We start from the raw sequence: 21,243 nt of genomic DNA, 5'->3' as shown, positions 1-21,243 counted from the left end.
CGAAAGTTTGATGTTAAAGGTGAGCGCCGGGTCCGACGACTCGTACAGGCGCAGCACTGTTGAAGAGTTCACTACCCAATACAACATAATCCAACCCAGAACAATATCTGGCATGACCATGCGTCGCACGCTCACACGTATGGGCTACACCAGCAGACGATCCTTATGGCATCCTCTCCTAGCCAAGGTTCATCGGCGCAAAAGATTCGCCTGGCACAAAGAGCATGCAAGTTGGACGTTAGAAGACTGGAAGAAGGTGTGCTGGTCGGATGAGTCACGTTATTAACTCCACACCGTGGATGGTCGTGTACGGATTTGGCGTCAACAACATGAGGCTCTTGATCCATCATGCATAGTATCAAAAGTGCAGGCTGGTGGTGAAGGTGGTTGTATGGTGTAGGGCATGTTTCACTGGCAGGAACTTGGACCTCTGGTGCATGTGGAACAACGTATCACTGATCTCCACTATCGTCAACTGCTTGCTGACTGCGTACACCCCGCTATGTTACACTTTTTCCCGAATGGCGATGATGTCTTCGAAGATGACAATGTTCCGAGCCATCGGGCACTTGTTGTAGGAATGGTTTGAGGAACACAGTTCTGACTTCCAGCATATCGATTGGCCTCCAAACTCCACCGATATCAATCCCATAGAGTACTTGTGGGACACTATGGAAAGGCGTCTGGATACACCAATCACCTCCATACCTGCATTGCTGACCGCATTACACACAGCTTGGTTGGCCATACCTCCCGAACGCTTCTGACATTTTTTTTTTTTTTTTTTGGTAGTTGTCGGCGCATCGGCTTCTGTGGCCATAATGCACCTCCCAAGGTTTTTGCAGTACTTTGATCCAAGCCCGAGGCGGGATTCGAACCCGCGACCTTTGGGTTGCCAGGCAGGCACTTTACCCCCCCCCCCCGGCTAGCCCGGTCGGCGCTTCCGACATCTTGTTGAATCAATGCCACGTCGGATAGCTGCTGTCTGAGGACAAAAGGAGGACCTACGAAGTATTAGGTAGGTGGTCATAATTCAGTCAGATCACTCAGTGTAAAACAAAAATATAGTTTTAGAATCTAAATCTAGTGATCGGTTACAGAAAAGAGAGATTTTTTTTTATTCATTATCACAAAATAAGTAATAAGATTCATCTTCCAGAGCAGCACATTTCCAAATCTGTTCCCAAAAATTTTCACAACTGACCAAAATTGTTTATAACTTCATTCTTTGCGGATTGAAATTCATAAAAATTAAAAGTGCCGTTTTGGGAAATGAGATATCATTTATCTTTGGTTACAAGCCAGCCTATATTTTACAAAATTACCCAGTGGAGGGAAATCACTTGCCTTCAGCGATACGTTGTTTGAAATCTGGCTGCAAAAATTTCATTATCACTTATCCTGCTCGTCAAACTGCGCATCGCTGAAAATGAGGCAACTCCCTCGAAAATCTTCGATAACTTAGTAAAAGTAAAAAGAGTTATTATTCAATTGCATTTTCAGTAGCATGGTATATTTACAATAAAAGCAAAAGGATAGAGCCTATAAAGACAGTTTTTAGAATGACGGATCGACATAAAACTACTCCTCTAGGATTTCCTGCCTTTGATACACCTTGTCTGAGTGGTGGATTTCCTGCCTTTGATATCACCATGTCTGAGTGAGGAAACTTAGACACGATGATATCAAAGGTTATCTTTCGTTTCGGAAAGTAGGTAAAATTGAATAAAATGCTGTTTTCAATTCATTTAATTCAAAGAGAATTAAGTAAATATATGATAATTTCATAATTCAAAAGAGCCGCTGTTTGATCTTGACATAAAAATATGACCATGAAAAGAACTCGCACGAAATAAATGTAACATTTGTTCAGGTGTATTCACGTTTTTTTTTTTTTTTTCTTAAACTCCTTTTAGAGAAAAAACTACCTGGACTTACATATGGATCTAACAAACTTCATGGATAACCGGATACACGCGCCTTTTTTTTTTCAACCACTTTTATCACCAGCACAATGCAGTTCTATTTTCACTTCCTGACAGGTGTTGAATCGTCTTCGTGATACGCTTTCACTAATCCTAGGAATTTGACTTCCAACCTCCCTGTCCAATTTACGTTCTCTAACACATTGTAACAACTTTCTAAAGGCTATAAAGTACAGTCGAGTGCTCTCGTTATCTAGTGCCCTGTATTTCCTCCCACATCAATAAATCAAGGACTTTACATTCCATTAAACGTCTACCTAGTCTTCCAAAGGCCATGTTTCTGTCCGCCCCCTAAATATGCTTTCCATTAACAATCTTTTTTGTTAGTCTGACAATTCAGTTGCTTAATAAATATTTATTGCACCCTTTATATTTTTTCATTCAAACTTTACTTCCGCATATACGAGTATTGTACATACATGATAACATTTTTTATTTATTTTACCATTAAGTAAAAAAGCAGGCTTCGCATGGGTTCCAACAATCAAAATTAGATGCATATTTATAGCAATTAAGTTATTTTACTTTGGTTTGATGTGTAGCTTAGTGTTTCAGAGGTGTGATACAACTCTTTAACAGAGTTATTGTTCAAGCCAAACATTTAAAAGAAAGTTAAACATTTTTAATTTATTGAAACACTTAACAGAAAATTGCTTTTACTGTACCACAATTTCAGCTGAGCTTAAAATGACAAAACAAATTTATCTACACAGAAGCTTTGCATTTACCGTTATCTAACACCGTAATGAATATAGTTATTGCAGTGTTAGATAACAGTAAACGCAGAGCTTCTGTGTACATAATTTTATTTTGCCATTTGAGACTAAGCTGAAAAGACATTTTTTAAACTTCGCTATAGTAAATTTACTGGAGGGACCAACGTAGTAATATCTCCAAGACTTATGAAAAAGAAAATACTACGGAAAAGATTTTTATTAAGTTATTCATAAAAATCTTTTATCAATAATTTTACCAACTCTTGTTTTTTTGACACCCATGGCAAAACTTAGGCAACTGAAGTCGCTTTAATTTGAATGATAAATCAGAGAGGATGATTGCGATGCAACTCATGATATGAGTTTCTTGACATCCAATTGTGTTCCACTGCAGAGTATTGGGTCTAGTTTCTTATGAAACGTGATAGGGAAGGCCAATTTTGAGCTTGGATGGGGAAAGTCCACCTTAGTTACAGAGAGTTTATACTCCGTCACGACCACCAAATCAGAGGAGTTTACAATAAATCACGAATACAATGGTTAATCGTATTTAGCAGTCACAGACTTGAACAACGGTCCACTCAAAGAGCGTATGCTACTGCATTCTCGCTTCCTGACCACTCGGCTACGTTAATTCTGCTGGATAGTTATTGGCTCATTGATGTTTGTTATAATGTCGGGTGTACCGCGTGGTTATAAAGTCCTTCGCTACTTTTAAAAATTAATTCAAAAATTATAGGTCGTATCGAAAATCGGTTTCTTTGCATTGTATTCACTATATGTGAGAATTTTTAAAACAAAATTAATTCTAAATTTGTCCACTAGGAAAGCGCAAAGTGATTAATTTAGAAAAATAACACAGAGTTAAATTTTTCACCAATGTTTATTGACAAACAAATTCCTATATGTCCACCATTATATCCTAACAAACAATCAAGACAGTGTTGTGTTGTCCACAGCTGCCTTCAAAATTCACTACCTCCCGAGAGATCGCGTCCATCAAATCTGAAAGAGTTGTTGTTACAACTCATCAGTTCTTTGAATAACTTTTCGTGATGCTGACGGACGAAGACTGCTAGTCTTGGGGGTCAGGTAGAGTTCTTCGAAGCAACTTAATATTTAATACTCTTCTTCTTGAAAAAGAAGTGAGACAAGTGTGACATATCCTTATCTTCTCCCCACCCCGGATCCCGCTGGAGTATTCGATTCGGCAAGCGTATTCGAAAGTTTGCTGACAATATGGATGCTCAGGTAAAAGCATTGTCTATCCCGTTAGAACATTTAATGTGAATAATCAGTTATGTTGCATTAAATCTTTCATTTAATTTATGGTGCGTCCTTTCTCATTTATAAAACTGACATTAATTAATACCCCCAAGAATTGTATTTATTAATAATTCAATTTGGTCGTTGATATTAAAACTGCAAAACTTTAAAGCCTTTAGTTATAAACTATCGAATGTGAAATCTGAACCGGTTTCACATTAACCGGTTCAGGTCTTTTGAGAGATAATCATAAAATGATAATTAGCATTTTTTGAAATTAAAATTTACCCAACAAATCAATTTAAAGTGCATTTATTTATTTGAATTAAATAATTAAGTTTGTTTTTAGGATATTCCCTATTTGTAAAATAATGCTTTGTTTTATTTATTTGATTTATTTTTGATCTTGAATTATAACAATGGCGGTCCTCTGTTAATTACGACATGCTAGTCGGTAATGGCACCAATTAGAAATGAGAAATTTTAATAACTCATAGTAAGAATTAATGCTTTTAAAAAATTATAACCAGGTGCACATTCATGGGGTGCTCTTATTCATGCAAAGTTTCAAGATTCGTAGTCTCTAATAATAGGAGAACGTATGTACGTTCTCCTATTATTATAGATACAAGTATACAGTTATAAACTATCACAAAATGGGAAATCATTCGGACGAACTATTGATAAAAACACATTTTGATGCGTAATGTTTTTTCGGCTAATGTCACTATTCATCACTTGTTATTATCCCACTCTACTTACAAATTAGAAAAGTAAGCTCGATAACTAAACTCCTGGTAGTCTACACTTTTCTGAAACTCTGTTACTTCACATGAATTTATCGTCTCAATTCACGTTTCCTGTTTGAAATATATTTTGTTCTGTAATTGGTTCTTACCAATAAAAGAATAAAATCGTTTCCACCTTCACTAGCTATACCGACATCTGCGGATTCTAGTTAACTATACTTTTGTACAAAATTTTAATATATGTATATATGAGGTGTGTCCACAAAGTTTAGGGAGAGGGACATCTGATTATTTCGTACAAAATAAGTTAAAAAAAGACATCTGGAAATATATTTAAAGGGTATTCAGGATGTACGTAGAACAGACGTCCGCACTCATGAAAAAATTCATAATTGCGGAGGTCTCAATGGAATATCACTAATTGTCTGACAAATCCTATAAAAACTGTGTGCATGTAGGGACAATACATCGTGTTACCCCTTTTTTCATAGTGCAATAGTTATCCACTTATTTTTTAATGATAAAAAACGTTTGAAACGGATAATACTCAGGCCAGTACAAAGAATTTACATTTCTCAACAACCATCAATGCTAAATCATAATGCATAAATGCACGTTTTATGAAGGTTTATAAAACGTGCTTATCTTGAGAATGTACATATTTGAGGCTTTCTTAAGCAAATAAAGTTAAAAATTTTCCCCCTTATTCGTATCACTCCTTTATGATGCTTGGGGTATCCACTTCGAAATAACTGGACCAAGGCGGATACGTTGTTCCTCAAAGCATATATTAGTGCTGTCTTAGAAGCTTCAACTTATTATTATCGATAACTTGTACTTCGAACTGTTCCTCTGCTCCACAATGTTTAACTGAATTTATCTCCCCTTTTCTTTTTTTTTTCTTTTTTTGAATGAGTGGAAAAACTTAATGGCTAACTTTCAAACCGTTCACCTGACTTAAAACAATGTTTCTAGTTAACAAAGGCTCAAATTCTGAATTTGCAATCTATAAAATAATCTGTAATGAGTTCAGCACACATAGAGACTCATTATAGATCGTAGTATTTTTTACTGCCATGTTAAATCCATTATTAACGTACTCTAATGTACAAACGTTAAGATTTGTGATTTTAGGCATCCCTTTACAAAAATGGTTCAATAATATTCTGACCTATATTGCTCCTCATTGCACGTACCCACCAACAAACCTGTAGTGCATTCTGTGTGTGTATAATTATACTGTGGCTTATTTTATTTATTTATTATTTTTGAGCGTGCCTTAATCTTTCTTTGTAGAAGGGTGGAGCCAACAGTCCTTCACCTTAGAGGTGTGTATCACTTTCTGCAGACGACCCTGAAGACTCCAACAGGTTTCTTAGAAGTTGTTATGAAAAGGCATTATGCCAACTAATTTTAAATGCGAGGCTGCCTTCCTACTAGGAATCTGTTTTATTTTTTTCTCTTTTTTTTTGCTATCCCTAATAGTCAATAAATGTATTCATCTAAATATGAAGCACTTCTGCAATGTGAAAAATAATCTATATATTCCTTAAGAAAATTTCACTACAGATCCACAGCAAAGTGAGCTTTAAGAAATAACATGGAAATATTCATTTTTATGGGTATCCCAAAGATAAAATGCTGTTAAAAGATCTGTTACCTTAGATATACTGACGAATTGGAACAACGAAGAAAACTTAATATGTTTCTATGGTTTCATTGCAAGATTTAACAAATTAATATTGGCCGTCAGTATCTGTAAGCTATAATTTTTCAGCATAGAGATATTGAAGGAAATCTGTTACAAAAGAAGTAAAAGGGGTTGAGAAAGAAAACGTTAGCTCGCTGGATTGGGAGTGTGAGCGTATAGCGGCTGGTTACTTCAAGTGCTTTAACTGATTTAGAAAAGAAAATAACAGAATTTCAGTTGCCGTCAGCGCGGAAGAACAATATTATGGAAGTATCTGCAAAAAAAATAGGCAGAAAAAACTAAATTGCATAATAGGGAGTGGAAAAATCGGTGAGAGAAGGTCATGGTCACTGATTAACCTAATCGTTACAGAGTCAAGGATTTTAAAGACGTCATCCCAGGAATAGGAACGTTATTTAATAGTATGGGTGATTTAAGATTAAGGTTAATAAATTTTCAGAAAAAAAAGCCAACATAAATCTGGCTTTTGGATGTTGCAGAAACGGGGTGTGATATGTGCAAGAAAGGGTTAAAGCTGTTTCAACTATTTATTCCTCAGAAAATTATTTGTTAATTACAGTGTCCACTCAGAAATACGTATTCCGATTCTTTACATTAATAAAAGTAGATTAATTTAATACCATCATTATAGCGCTAAAATTAAAAATTTCCTGTTATAAAATGTTAACATGTGCCCGGTGTAATTCCAGTATTTGCAGCTTAACATTTTCGCAGAAAGAAAGCAAAAATAATCATACGGATTGAATGAATCCTTATTAATTTTATTATAGAAGTTAAAAAATATGAAACAATAAAATCACGTTTTAAGTTTAAAGTTTTTTTTTTTAAAGCTTCGTCCGGACTCTTTAACATGTGCTTCGAGCGTAATATGTAAAGTCCAAGCGATAGTCCAGCTCCTCCAACGTTCTTTCGAGTACTTCTGGCGTGCTATTGCCACAGCTGCTTGAACTGGGTGTCGTACATCGGCAAGGTTTTCAACCTTTCGTGCATAAATGCTGTCTTTGGCACAACCTCCATAGTAAAGAGAAAATAAAAGTTGGAATAGAGTAATGAATGGAGACTGGACAGGCCAACTGATGCTTTTCTGATGATCTAGCGGCTAGGCAACCACTCGTCCATAAATGCCCTACTTGAAATAAATACTCCAGTGGGAAGACGCCCCCTGTTAGTTTACTTTTTCATATTCTTGTTGAAAATCTTAAAGCGTTGCATTGTTCGAGTTGTAAAGTGTGAGGGATGCAGGGTCTATTTAAGTGTGTGAGGAGGGGAGATATAGGACTGCAATCCCGGATCCCAGCTGCAATAAGCCCCAAAATATATCATACATTATTAAAACCGTTCTTGAATATACGTTTCTTCAATGGCATTGGCCTCGAGTTTTACATCTTCATGATAATCATATATCATTCAAAAAGCCTCCATCAGGAATCGAGTTTATGATGTTAACCAGAATTTTATGCGTTAATTATTAAATACAAAATTAGGTAATTGATACGTTTGCGCAATTGACGAACTTCACGGGATATTATTAGCCCAGCGATAATACAAATTTGTAGTTCACTAATTAGTGCAATGGATAAGTTTCATTTGCATTTGTGTTATTTTAGTATACGTGATCAAATCCAGAAGTAGGCATACTTTTTATCCTTATCTGTTTCTCGAGTCTTTAATGAACGACAGAAAATTTGAAAGAAGTCGTATAAATGAGAGAGAGATCTTTAAAAAAAAAGACACTGGAAAGGGAATTTACTAAATAATAAACTAACCACCGAAAGTTAAATTGCGATCTTATTCTTAACCTTTATATTACTCATATCTTTAATTTGGTAATGAAATATTTTTGAAAATTCGACTTTACCGATAATACTACCCGGTGGTACGCCGAGTTAGATCAACTTTTTTTTACTTATGTTACAATTTTTATTTATATTTTTGGCAATCTAAGACAACAAAATTGTGTACAGCTAGTCCCTCAGACCCTCTTCAATGAGCTTTTTGGGATCTAGCTACAATACATCCAGGAACTGAAACTGGTAGCGAATTTTTCTTTTCTCGAAAAATAATAAATTAAATATAAATTTTAAAAAATGGGTATATAACTTAATTAAAAGAATCCAAACTATGCATAACTTTTGCAGTGTCATTTTACATTACTTTCCATAAGCCCTATAAGGTTTTTTTTTTTTTTTTTTTTTTGAAATCGCCGTGGTGATAATTGTCTACTCTTCCAAACAGGTGGAAAACTGCTTCGTTGATAAATACAATTCTCTTTAGAAATTTGGGATCTTCTGCCAATCGATATACAGCACATCCGTTTCAAAATCGTTTGGACTTTTGACACCACGTCAGAATATTGAGTTTTGTAGGTATGCAAACGAATTCGAAGATGAAGAATCTTTACGAACTTAAAAACTGCATCACCAGTTCTCTGCTTGTTCTGCTAGCACACTTCCGTAGACTATGAAGGATGTCTCTCTCTTGTCAGCTCAATACCTGAAGTTCTTTGCTCAACCAGACTTACTTTTGTAATTTTATGTTTTATTTATTATTATTATTTGTCTCTGTATGCTTCCTTTTGACAGAAAATGCTCTTTCCGACGCAGTAACACGATGGTGGATCTCTGATATTCGCTGAACCGGTCACATGATTTAGATCAACTAACCGCAACACAGTTCGCATTATTTTTAAGCCCATCTTCAATTTAACTAATTCCAGTGCTATATCGTGGTCAGTGCTATCATCATCTTAAATCGTATCTACTTCGGAAAAAAAATAATTGTTGCTAGTTTGTCTTTTATAACAGAGTTAATAAGGATTTAATTTGTAATTATGGAACACAATTACGTGAACACCCTATGTAATGCATGGCGCGATTTTAAGTACAGCCAAGCAATTATCTCCTGAACAGGAATCATTAAGCTGATAGCGGTTAAGGTGTTATTATGTAAGTTGAAGTTGCTCATTCTAATGATGAATAATTGGTAGCCCCAGTGATACAATTCGTATACAGAATTTTAAAACTATCTCAGGATAATTTGAAAGAGAAATTTAAAGAAAATGCCGATTAACGTTCCAGATCTCAATCGGAAAAGCATTTCCGAAGCATATTTTATATATTCAACGGTTTCTGAATGCATGCTGATTGAAAATGGAAATCGGGGGAAGCAGAATAAAAATGTGTTTAACAAACTGAAAATAAAGAAATTTTAATTTCAATTTTAACAAATTGAAAATTAAGTTTTTCATATACTTGTGATGTCCACAATATCTTTCTATAAAACGATGGTACATATGCTTAAAAAGGTATATGCTTAAATCTAGTTTAGAAAATGTGAAACATTGTAATACGATGTTTTGATGCTTTTAATGACTTAAATCTTCAGCTATAATGTATGTCTGTACCCATAAAGGGATGCCACTGCAAACGAAACACAACATTCTCAACGAGCAGTTGATAAAGGAATGGCTGAATAGTTTCGTTTTTACCACATGCCGCATGTTCAAATGATAAACAAAGGTAATATTTGGAAAAAAAAAAAAAAAACTCATATTATACAGCCTTGAATATCAAACACTAATTATAATATTGAGAGTTCAGAATTTCTACATGCTCAATTTTCCTACCAACAGTAATTAGTAAGAAATGAATTTCTGCTTATTCTCTTAACAGCCGAGGCCAGAAAAGTTTTACTGTGATTATATATACATATGTAATTAAGGACAACCGGGATTTTCTGGTGTTACGGTCATCAGTTTACCGTGAAATTTTGTAGCTGCGTACAGACTGGAACTGGACACTCCAATCCTTGCTTGTGGCTGCATACAAGGAGGATCACTGGATAAATAAAATAAATCAAATAAAATGCTTATACAACCTATCTCTCTCTCTCTCTCTCTCTCTCTCTCTCTCTCTCTCTCTCTCTCTCTCTCTCTCTCTCTCTCTCTCACACACACCATATCCTTCACACTGTTAGAAAGTACTCAACCAATTGCCCTTCAAATTTCGCAAGACTGTCAACCGCACCCACCCAGGAAGGCAGTTTATTCCAGTGGTCGACAAAATTTATTCAGTGCTCAGACCAAAGGTAAGCTTCTTTGAATCCTGTCTATTAATTTTCTCCGTTGGTTTAAATTATGCATCCCACTTCAACATTAATTTCACAATCTTTCAGGATGGCGCTTTTCCCATTCATGGACTTTTCACGTTTCTTAACATGGACTTCTTAAGAAATGTGAAGAGCGGAAGAAAAACAAGTTTTTTCCTACCTATCAGTAGTTACATCAGTCTGTTGAAATCTGGGGACGTTGATGGCTTTGTAGTCTACCTATAGGTAGACTACAAAATCTTATAAGAATAAATTCCTCTTATCCTCCTTCAATTAGGAATGTGACACTATAATTACCAGAATACGTTAATCCATAGTGGGAGTATGGGGTGACTACCCCATATTCCCACTATCCATTTAAAGACGTTTTTCCTCTTTTGGACTTTATGCAACACCACCAGAAATCAACTGGCCATGCTAGTAACAAAAAAAAAAAAAAAAAACCTATCGCTTTTAACAATAACATACCGGTAATTTTACAAAACCTGGTTTGCAGTTGCAAGTTGGCTTTTATTGTTTGCTTTAATCATATGAATATAACCAGTTAGTACACCGACGTATTCACAAGGCCTCAAGTGGAACAATGCTTTTGAAAAGCAAGAAAAAGAAGTTGTCACTTAGCCTTGACCAGCGAAGAGGAATGTTCATTAATAAAAATCTACTTATCACATTCTTAACATGGATTTATGTTAATTTCTCAAAGGAGAAGTGTAAATCCGAGGTTAATACTCCATTATTTTGGGCGACGTCATGAAAACCACCCAAGTCTTTTACTTGTTTTTCGTTTTAACCCGTCCACCACCACCCTATATCTGAAATGCTGCCACTAGGTCTAAGAGGACACGATCGAACTCCACCAAGTATTCTATTGTTTCTCAACGCGTAATTTTCGTGTGTAGGAGCAAAAGCGGATATGGTGTTAAAGCGGCTAAGTAAAACTCGATAATTAATGAAACGAAGGCTGTATTATTTGCACAGCCTCACGCGATTTTTCTTTGAATTGCTGCATTAATGATGTAGGGTGAATGTTTGTATCGGTATGTTTTCTCGTGCGCTCTAAGGCAATGAACCCATAACGCAATGGTTCATTAGGATTAGGAGTTTTAACATATGGCGTGCGGGTTACAATATTAGGTCTAAAAACAATTTCGACCGCCCTTGATACTAAGGTAAATTTTAAATGGGATATTGCCGACCCACAGCGGCTTGGGTTTGTTTAGAAAGATAACCCCCTCTCCCTTGGGGAAAAGCCTTTTCCCTAGTATTTTAAAAACCAAGGTTTCTGAAGTGATCGAGAATCTTAACATCCACAGCTGTTCAAAAATTGTTCATAACATTAACCCACACAAAAATTGTGTGGGTTAATGTTATTTTAATTCATGATAATTTAATAATCTAAAGGTACTATAATATCCATTTTGTTGATTCTGTTGCTTTAATCAATTGATCTAGGCTAAATCTAAAAGAGTTTTTTATAGTAGATGCATTGCACCTTCATTAATTAATTTCCTCATTTAAGGCTCGATTAAATTAATAAAAAAATCAATCCAGTCGGGTAATAAATGCCACAATTACAATGCGCATAAAATCAATTAAAACAATAATCAAATAATACGCACCAACATTTGTCAAATTTTAAGCCTTAAAAATTTAATTTCATAGCAAAACGCTTTCGTTCACCATTTCATATTAATGTGGTTAATCCACAAATCATAATTCAATCTAAATTGAATTATGTATTTTTAGCTGAATTGTTTCTCAAGGAGCAAATTAAAAAGAAAAAAATGAAGTTAATTTTAATATTCGAATTTATTCACTTATTAAAACTTTTCAAAATTTGAGACTATGTTTAAAACTACAGCGATGGCTGAATTTGTGGTTTTACGAATATTAGTTGTATCGATTACAGTGGATTTCAAATATTATAAAGGGGGGATCAGAATTGTTTAAGGGAAAAAAAAGTATGAATTTGATAAAAACAAAGTTTGAAAATATTTGAAATCATAAATATAAAATACAGAATTTTTAAAGATCAGAAACTAATAATTTACAACGAACCGACCTATGGAATTAACTTTCAATAGATTTTGTTTGTTTATCTTGTTTGTGCATATTTTTAAGATATTATTATTTTTTTTTATTAAACAGCAAACACAATACGTATCAAGTATAAATGAGGATAATCCGCTGACTTTGTAGAAAGGAGCCACGTCAGTAATTCTGTTTGATTCACCCAAGGTATTTCTTTTATTCTCATATTTCTTCATTTGTGTGCCTGCTAGTCATTATCCCACGGCAAAAAATATATTTTTTATACATATTTTTCTTATTATACACACTGACCTACTAAAATATTAGAAAACCAAGCATTCCAATTAGCGATCACACATCCTACAGAATAAAAATGGACTAGCCAGCACTTATTCATGTATGAAAATGAGCTTAATGGGTGGGCTGCGTAGCCTTGGTGTAGTCATCAATTCATGCAGATTGTGTCAAAGGTCTCAACTGTACTCCTTAAACAGGACAGACAACCTTTTTTTTTATGTAGGCTGAAACTGAAAGGCAGCACTGCGTAAAATCACAAATACTTTCTATGCTGAACGGATTGTACAGTGCTTACGTATCTGCACATATCAACCAACGCCATATGCTGTGAGATAAGGAAAATAGGTCCATGTTGTAGTGCTGCACTCCACAAACCTCTCGTGTCTGAGAGAATATACGTATGCTTTTAGTGGAATTGTGAATGGTAGCAATGGTCGTCAAAGCAGCAGAAATATGTGATGTGACCCAATGAATCCTGATTTACCACCGAGGGATACAGATGGATTAGAAAGAGAGCTGTATAAATAAAAAGACAGACAGTGCATCATATCCACACGATTACAATACCGTACTACGATGGTGGTGATGTTGTGGTGTGGGCATTGTTTTGGCGAAAACTAAACAAAAATAAATTATATCTATGTCATAATGCTATTATACTTCGAATGCATCGTCAATGATATAACTAGAGATTTCAAGTGCGATCGTTAATGTATTTCTTATAAATACGAGTAAAGAAATTCAGTTAAAGCATAAAAAAAAAATTAATGTTGCGATAGCATAGCCCTTCATAAAGATATTAATTATTCTTGAACAGGCAATGCAATCAGAAAAGATTATCTTGGTGTGTGTGTGTGTGCGGAATAATATAATTTGTAATATTATTAACTTTCGTTGTAGGTGTCTATCTAACTGTTGTAACACTAAATGTGATCAGCTCACAAATTGCATATTTCAGTCCTCCTCTTTCGCAGCATTTAAATCATAACAAGATGGGAAATTTTTATTGACGTCAAGGGATATCCGGAGGTTGTGAGATGGGTTATCGACATCCTCCCTCCCTCTCTCTCTCTCTCATCATTAGAGGCTTTAACAAGATGACCAACTGTTAATGTTCCTAGTACTTGTATCTCGTTACACATACATTCTTGGTATATGCTTTTATTTTTTATTAATATCTTAGAATTATTTGAGCCTTTCTTTTAAACTGTAATTTGATTTTCTATAATGCTTATTGAACTCAAAATGGCATGGTTTGTTTTTTAAAAGATTGCATTCATATACTATATTTGCCGACCATAAGACGCACTTTATTATTTTCTATTTTTACTGGAAAGCGTTGCCTAAAACTCCACTCCTTTTTATGGCCCGAAGTTATTCTAGGTGCAGACTGTAATGTTTTATTTCTAGAATGAGATAGAGAAAGTATCGTCAAAATGCACAGGTAGCTTCCCTGTGTGATCGGTTCAGATTACACAACAGTATCAGCAAAAAAAGATACTGAATAAATTACGGAGTTAGCTGTAATTCCAGAAAATCTTAGCCATCTCCAACTGGACATCTCAGTTAACAAACCCTTAAAAGCATTCATGCATTACAGGATTTGTTAACCCTGTAATGCATGAAAGAAAATGGACGAGATGATAAACATGACAATTAGTTAAACATGACAGTTGCCAAGTGTTTTAAGAATGTGGAACCAGTAATGCCTATAGTAGTAGTATAGTATCTTCTGTACTGAACTAATGTTCCTTTGATGGCAATAATGATGATGCACTCTTTTAAAAAAGTGAAAGTTCAGACCTAGTGGCGTAACTAGTGTGAGGCAGGTGGGGCACGTGCCCTGGGCGCCAAATATGGGAGACGCCCTTTTTATGGTTAAAAATTGCAAAAATTCCAAAAGAACAGTTTTAAAGGGGCACGATTTTTTTTTTATTTTCTCTGGGCCCCATCAACCCTAGTTACTTCACTATTCAGACGATAACCCCGGACTAACAGTCTTGCATGCTTCCAATTGCTTTTCTGTGGGAGTTGTATCGCCGCGCCTGCCGATGCCACCTTCAGAAATTTCACCCGGTGAAATTTGTTATATTCTTAGTATATCCTCTAGCCCAGTACCCTGTCTACTCAGTGAACCACCTCCCTCCCCCACCTCCGAACGAGGTTTCCTACATGTGGATCTAATGATAGTTTTAAATATTTCACAAATCATTTACTCAATCTTAATTCAATAGAACATTGATGTTTATTAAAAATGCAGTAGGCTAAAGCAGAAAACCTTCGTTATGAAATTATTTCCTTTTTAAAAAATTAATCACTTATGCACTTTTAAGTAGTCCATACTGCATATTTTCTGTGCTTACTGCATTCGGATCTTGAAATTGCCATTATACAGTCCTCCAAAAATAAAAAGAAAAAAGACTACTTCCGTATTAAACCTTAAGGGGCACTAAATTCCTCAGAAAGAGCCTGATGTAGCCGATTGGTCCGTGCCAAATTACGTTAATATAGGCATTTGAGTTGACCATAATTCCATGCCACTACAAATATTAGTGATGGTCATAATCGATTGTGGATTTTCTTTTATTTCACAATCGATTATTTTAATAATCGAGAAGAATGACTCATTCGATTATGCTCGTCGCTACAAAATACAGTTAGTAATAACATTCTTATCAAATAGCTAGTTGTACGCTTCTCTGATTTATGTTGTCTTAGGAATATAAGTAGAACATCTTTTCTCACACTTTGTCTTTATGTAAATTGCCTTGCCGAAGTGAAATTTTGGTGACCTTTAGCATCATATCTGTAATCAACTGTTTCAAAAAAATCTTTCTGTTTATGCATACAGTATATATTTTTATCCTAACTCGATTACAGCGTTGAGAGAGTTCTCGTTAGGATCGGAGTATTTCTCGACTTCGGCTGGCAATGGAAATTTAACCCGATCCTTTTCCACATTGTAAACAAGCAGTAATCATATTAACCGTCCCTGTCCTATATAACTGATACGGCGGACAGAAATTTTACATTCGCCACTGAAATTGTTCAGCCCAGAAGGATTTTATATATATTTAGCTCAGATCGTCCGTAGGTACATGTACCCACATAAGGATGGAGCTCATATTCTCTCAGAAAAGGGAGGCGGGGGGATCAGTTGTCCTGGAAGGCAGTTTGAGCTGGCCAAAGTGGAGAAGCAAGCGTACAAACTGTTCACTGTTCCCAGACATTTAAAGCTGAAATATAACATTTTAATCGTAATTTATCAGTTACAATTTTAAGTTTACTTGTTAGTTTTTGGCATTCCTTCAAGTCGAGACATCATAATCCATGCTTACTTAAAGACGGCACTGATTTTTACGGTATATGGGCATGCATTTCCTTGCTCGAATACAGACAAGACCTTCAATTGTGCAGGTGCATCCACAAAGTCCTGGTGTATGATTCACATGATTATAGTTACACGCAAGCATGTCAACGTTGCATGCAAACTGCTCACTTCGAAATACATATGGTTTGACCATGGATACTAGCAATGACAAAAGTAAATTTACCTATTGAGATTGCCTATACGAACGTGCCAGCTGATACCTAAGCAGCGCAGATACGTGTAATAAAGCCTTATCGAACTCTCAGGAAATAAAACTACTATGCGTGTCAGAAGTGCTCGGTGCCTATGCAATATACCTTACTGAAGAGCAGCTAACAGAAACAGGCAGTTATGTTCCAACTATGCCTTTTACAAAACGCGAATTTCGTGTGGTAAAGTTATCCCCGTTTAGATAGCTTGACCACATGAAATTTCGACCAATGGAATCCAAACCAAAGAAACGCTTATCCATAAAATGAATGAATCCAAATTTGTAATGTACTGGAGTATACACATGCGTGAGAAAAGATGGGCGTATCCTTGGAATTTTATTTCTTTCATGCTTTCCAAGTACCAGTTAAAAGAAGAGAAAGAAAAGGAAGAAAGTTTTGAAAGAGTAAGTGTCACGTTGCCTTTGACGGGATTTATGCATTTACGTAATAACTAAGAACAATTACTACTGCTCCTTATCTAAGCAAATAGTGTTTGCTAATCAAGCAACAACCTTGAATGTTAAATTGCAATCATGATTATGAAACTCGTACTCCATGTACTAAGGAACATATTAGATAACGAGACTGAATAAAAGCTTTTAAATAGCATATCATTTTCTTTTGTGTCAGTTTATTCGCTTTTATTCTATAGTTCAGCCAGTCTTCGACTTCCGGGTTTGTATTATTCAGCAAATAATGAACAAGGTCGAATAATTAACTTCATACGCCTTCACTTTTAAGCGTTAATTTGTTTTAGATAATTAAACTTCAGCGACAGAAGTACTGTTAATTAAATAATACCAGTGAACAGTAAGTGGACCGATTCTTGATACTCGATATTTGTTGATAGCTATAACAGAATATATAACATATGCATATCTTATTTTTTTAAAAACAAAATATTTTGTATGACAACGTAAGGTATTTAAGGTGATTTCTTTTGAATTCAGGATAATCACTGTAGTGGTTTTTTTTACGCTACACAACTGTAATGTAAAAAAAAAAAAAAAAAAAAAAATGTATCAATTTATAAATATTTAAAAGAAAGAATAAGTTCGACTGTTAATGTTTTTTATTAGGGAGGAGGAAACTGCATTATAAGAAAATACTTTCTGCTGGGTGAAAAAAAAAAAATATATATAAAATTTACAATTAGGATAAAACTGACCTTAGAAATAAGAAAATACAGTACTGTGTAAGTGAACTCTTATTTACGATTTACAAAATTAGTGTAATACAGTGCCTAAAAGTACACTGCCAGAACGAATGGTATCTAAACATGCAAACCTGTTGTAAAAAAAAAGAAAAATACAGTATATATATATATATATATATATATATATATATATATATATATATATATATATATGGATTGACCACACTTTTAAGAAGTATCCATCATTATTTTCCACTAAGCGAGAAGTCCAGAAAGCAGACGTCCACGACATTATACATTCCTTAGGAAAATTTTGAGCGATGTTAATCAAAGTGTGAACCTCCTGGACATGTAAACAGTATCCCTCTATCTGGGTGATCGAAAAAACTTACAGAAAGGATCGGAGGAACTTTGTCAAGGGTTTCCGAAGTTCAGTGATAATCCACTGCACTGACAACACCATTCGGTTGGAAGCATGCTCACTGTTTTCGGAGGGAGCTCCGGTACGCTGGTTATCAGGAGCGGATTATGCTGCCACTTCTGTTACGAACCTTGATTACACCAAAGAGCAACGTATGGTGGCTGAGGTGATGCGAGGAACACGTGCGTGCATGTGTGAAATATTGAAATTCAGTGATGAATCATGCGTCATAATGTTTCCGATCAGATAGCAGCGTGTGGATTTGAAACCAACCATCTGAAGGCTATCATCAGTCTGCGGACGTTAACGAACGGTTACACCCGAGCGGTTACGAATGGATCAAGTGAGTGTCTCCTTTCCTAACGAAGAACGGATATAAGTAAATTATAATAATAATAAAGATATACGCAAACAGCCAGGAACTTCCTTGTGCATTGTAAATTTCAATGCCGAATAAAAATTAAATCTTTGAAAATACAGAAAAATTTTATAAAAAATAAAGGGAAGAATTAATTACCAACTTGAAAAAATTTGCTCAAAAATAGTGCAAAACATATATTTTTTTTATTTAAACAGGAAATTTTATAAGGATCACGGAAGCTCATTAATTAAATTTAATTGGAGGAATTAGTTGTTAATGCAAAAAATGTAGTAAATACTTATAAATTAAGTCAATCCAGAAAGAAACAGAATTTTTATTAAGTAAACTTTGTAGTGCGGCACGCATGCGGTCTACAATGAAGGTTTTATTTTTAAAGTGGCTTATTAGATGATTTGGATTTGCCCAAATTCATCTAGGTACAATAAGTGCCATTAGGCTTAAGTATATTGCATCTAAAATATTTGCTTGTGGGATGAAAAACCAAAGTATCCGAGCTTGGGACTATGCAGCCCTCATCCAATACAGATTAATTCAGCCACAATGTGAAAGTAAGCTTTAAGTTCCTCTACCTCAGACGAAATCAAGCACAGGCCTTTTATTACTTGATGAGGAAGAACAGTGTTGTAATTATTGTGCCAGCCACGAGGGTGCAGTTAAAGGAAACAGCAGATTTGTCACGGTATGATCTCGGTCCTTCTCAAGGTTATCCTAATAATGTATAATTGAAAATGCAGCACCACCAGTTTTCAGCTAGGAACGGAGTCGGTCCTTATCTCTTCCGAAAAAATGACGAATGATAATCTTTCGTATAGAAATAGAAGATTTGTGAAAAACAGTATTCCAAGTCTATGAGGTCAGAGGAGAAACACGAACTCGTCGCCTAATCTTAGTGAGATTTTGTAATGAGAACGTCCACGAAATAGATTTCTGCTTATACTCGGCTAGGTGAATATTAGGAATCACAATATTTTCCATGTGTATGAAAGTGATAATAATAATATGAAACATGATAATATATATGACATGTGACATTATACTATGAAAATATAATAAATGCAAAGCGTTTTTTTTTTCTTCGTTGTGGTCTACCATAATTTATTTCCAATAACAGGATGTTTGCTATATTGCATCACCAACCAGGTAAATATCATTAGAAATTAGAGGGGGTAAAAATAAGCAATAAAAACACGAAACGTCGATTTTCATTCCTGCGGTATCCGAATGTCAGAATCTGAGTAGAAGATAATGGTAGGGTGAATTCAGGTTAACAGCGACGTGTAATAAGAATCAATTCATAGAAAATAGTTGTTTCCGTGACGTACAAACTGTTACGACCTACTTTTCTAATGACATCTCCATAAAACTATTGTTTTCTATTCGCTTTATCCAGGTACTGAAGTTATCCTCCTGCAAACAATTATACCCCTCAGACTACTACGGTCTGATTATGGCAAACACAAATATCGTTTCTTTTATATTTCGTCATCTTGCGCACTATTTTTAACAATAGATACATAAGGAAAGAATAGAACTCCTATATATAGTACCTAATCAATGGCTATCTTTTTTGTGCGTCTCTTCATGTTTATGCTCATCTTTAGTGTAATGGTTCATTTTTAATGTGTAATGCCTCATTTATATCTCTGGAATAGAAAAATGTGCTTTGACATACAAATACAGATAAAATATATGATTATATATATATATGCTGCGTGTATTAAGGATATTACCCCAGGGGCTCACATCTGGTGAGCATGGCTTGGCACACCCAGGATCCTGAGCTGCATATCATCATTCTTCCCTTTCTTGGTGATTCCCTTCTATTTCTGACTCTCTCTCTCTCTCTCTCTCTCTCTCTCTCTCTCTCTCTGGGTAACTCACAGAAATTTTGTTTGGCTGGTGTAGCATAAGCCTCAGGCTTCCTTGCACCATATGGCTAAATATAATAATAATAATAATAAAGAATTCGATGAATTGAAATTATTTCATGTAGATCGATTCTCTTAAAAAATGTGAAATTTCTTTTAAAATATTTAAAACAGAATTAATTCATTTATTTAATTCTGCTTCATTAACTTAAAAAAATGGATAAATAGATATAAAGTAATTAAACTTCAATGCATGCTATATTATTGTTTAAAAGAATATTTCAGAACAGTTTCGGAACTGGAATTTTTGAAACAGCTTAAATACGTTTTCTCTGCGTTAACTTTTATAGTCAACTGTCAGAGGGCGCTGTGGTCAGTTCAATGACTGCAAAAATTAACGGAAGGAAGCGTTACATTTAAGCTGTTTCAAATATTGTAATAACGTCCATTTGAAGCGGCCCTTTACAGATAACTCTCGTATAACACGGTTATTAGGTTCCGATTAAATGTCGTGTTGTGCGAAACCGTGTTATACGGGACTAAGAAAAAGTACAAAGAGGGGGAGATTACGTTCCAAAAGCTAACAAAAATACACTATTTCGTTAACAAAACTAACAAAAATACACAATTCTAGATTTCGTGTATCTTCTGTTCTTTAAAAAATCAGTAATCTGGGTTTGTTTGCTTTTGCTTGATAAATCTTTGTGTATTTCTTGAATGAACTGACTCTGACCGTACATTTTTCCACACGCATTTAATGTTGACGATTTTACTTCTTTCAGCGATAAAGCTATGATTCTGATACAGTCCACAACTGAAAAATGTTTCCATGCCTCCATTACTTCAATAGATTCGGAATAATTTTTTTCCAAAATCCATTGTAACGATTTTCTGCTGTAATGAGTTTTAAAGGTGGATATAATGCCTTCATTTAACGGCCGAATGAAAGAAATTGTATTAACCCAGTACAAG

General features: G+C 35.0%; 1 protein-coding gene across 2 annotated transcripts in view; it reads left to right on the top strand.

The window, feature by feature from the left end:
• The window catches only part of LOC150080468 (PTB domain-containing engulfment adapter protein 1-like), a 247,292-nt gene that overhangs the window by 31,334 nt on the left and 194,715 nt on the right, over positions 1-21,243 (top strand). Inside the window, exon 2 of one of the 2 annotated variants that reach the window (XM_090382025.1) lies at positions 12,683-12,772. The exons of the other annotated variant lie outside the window; for it this stretch is intronic. The gene's annotated coding sequence lies outside the window, so the exon portion shown is untranslated. The remainder of the gene's footprint in view (positions 1-12,682; positions 12,773-21,243) is intronic. 2 annotated transcript variants of the gene reach the window in all.

This window comes from Mastigoproctus giganteus, chromosome 9 (assembly GCF_048544385.1).
Source record: "Mastigoproctus giganteus isolate SK-2022 chromosome 9, ASM4854438v1, whole genome shotgun sequence".
Taxonomy (NCBI): Eukaryota; Metazoa; Arthropoda; class Arachnida; order Uropygi; family Thelyphonidae; genus Mastigoproctus; species Mastigoproctus giganteus.
Note: the sequence above shows the minus strand (reverse complement) of the source record. Positions and strands in the feature narration are given on the sequence as shown.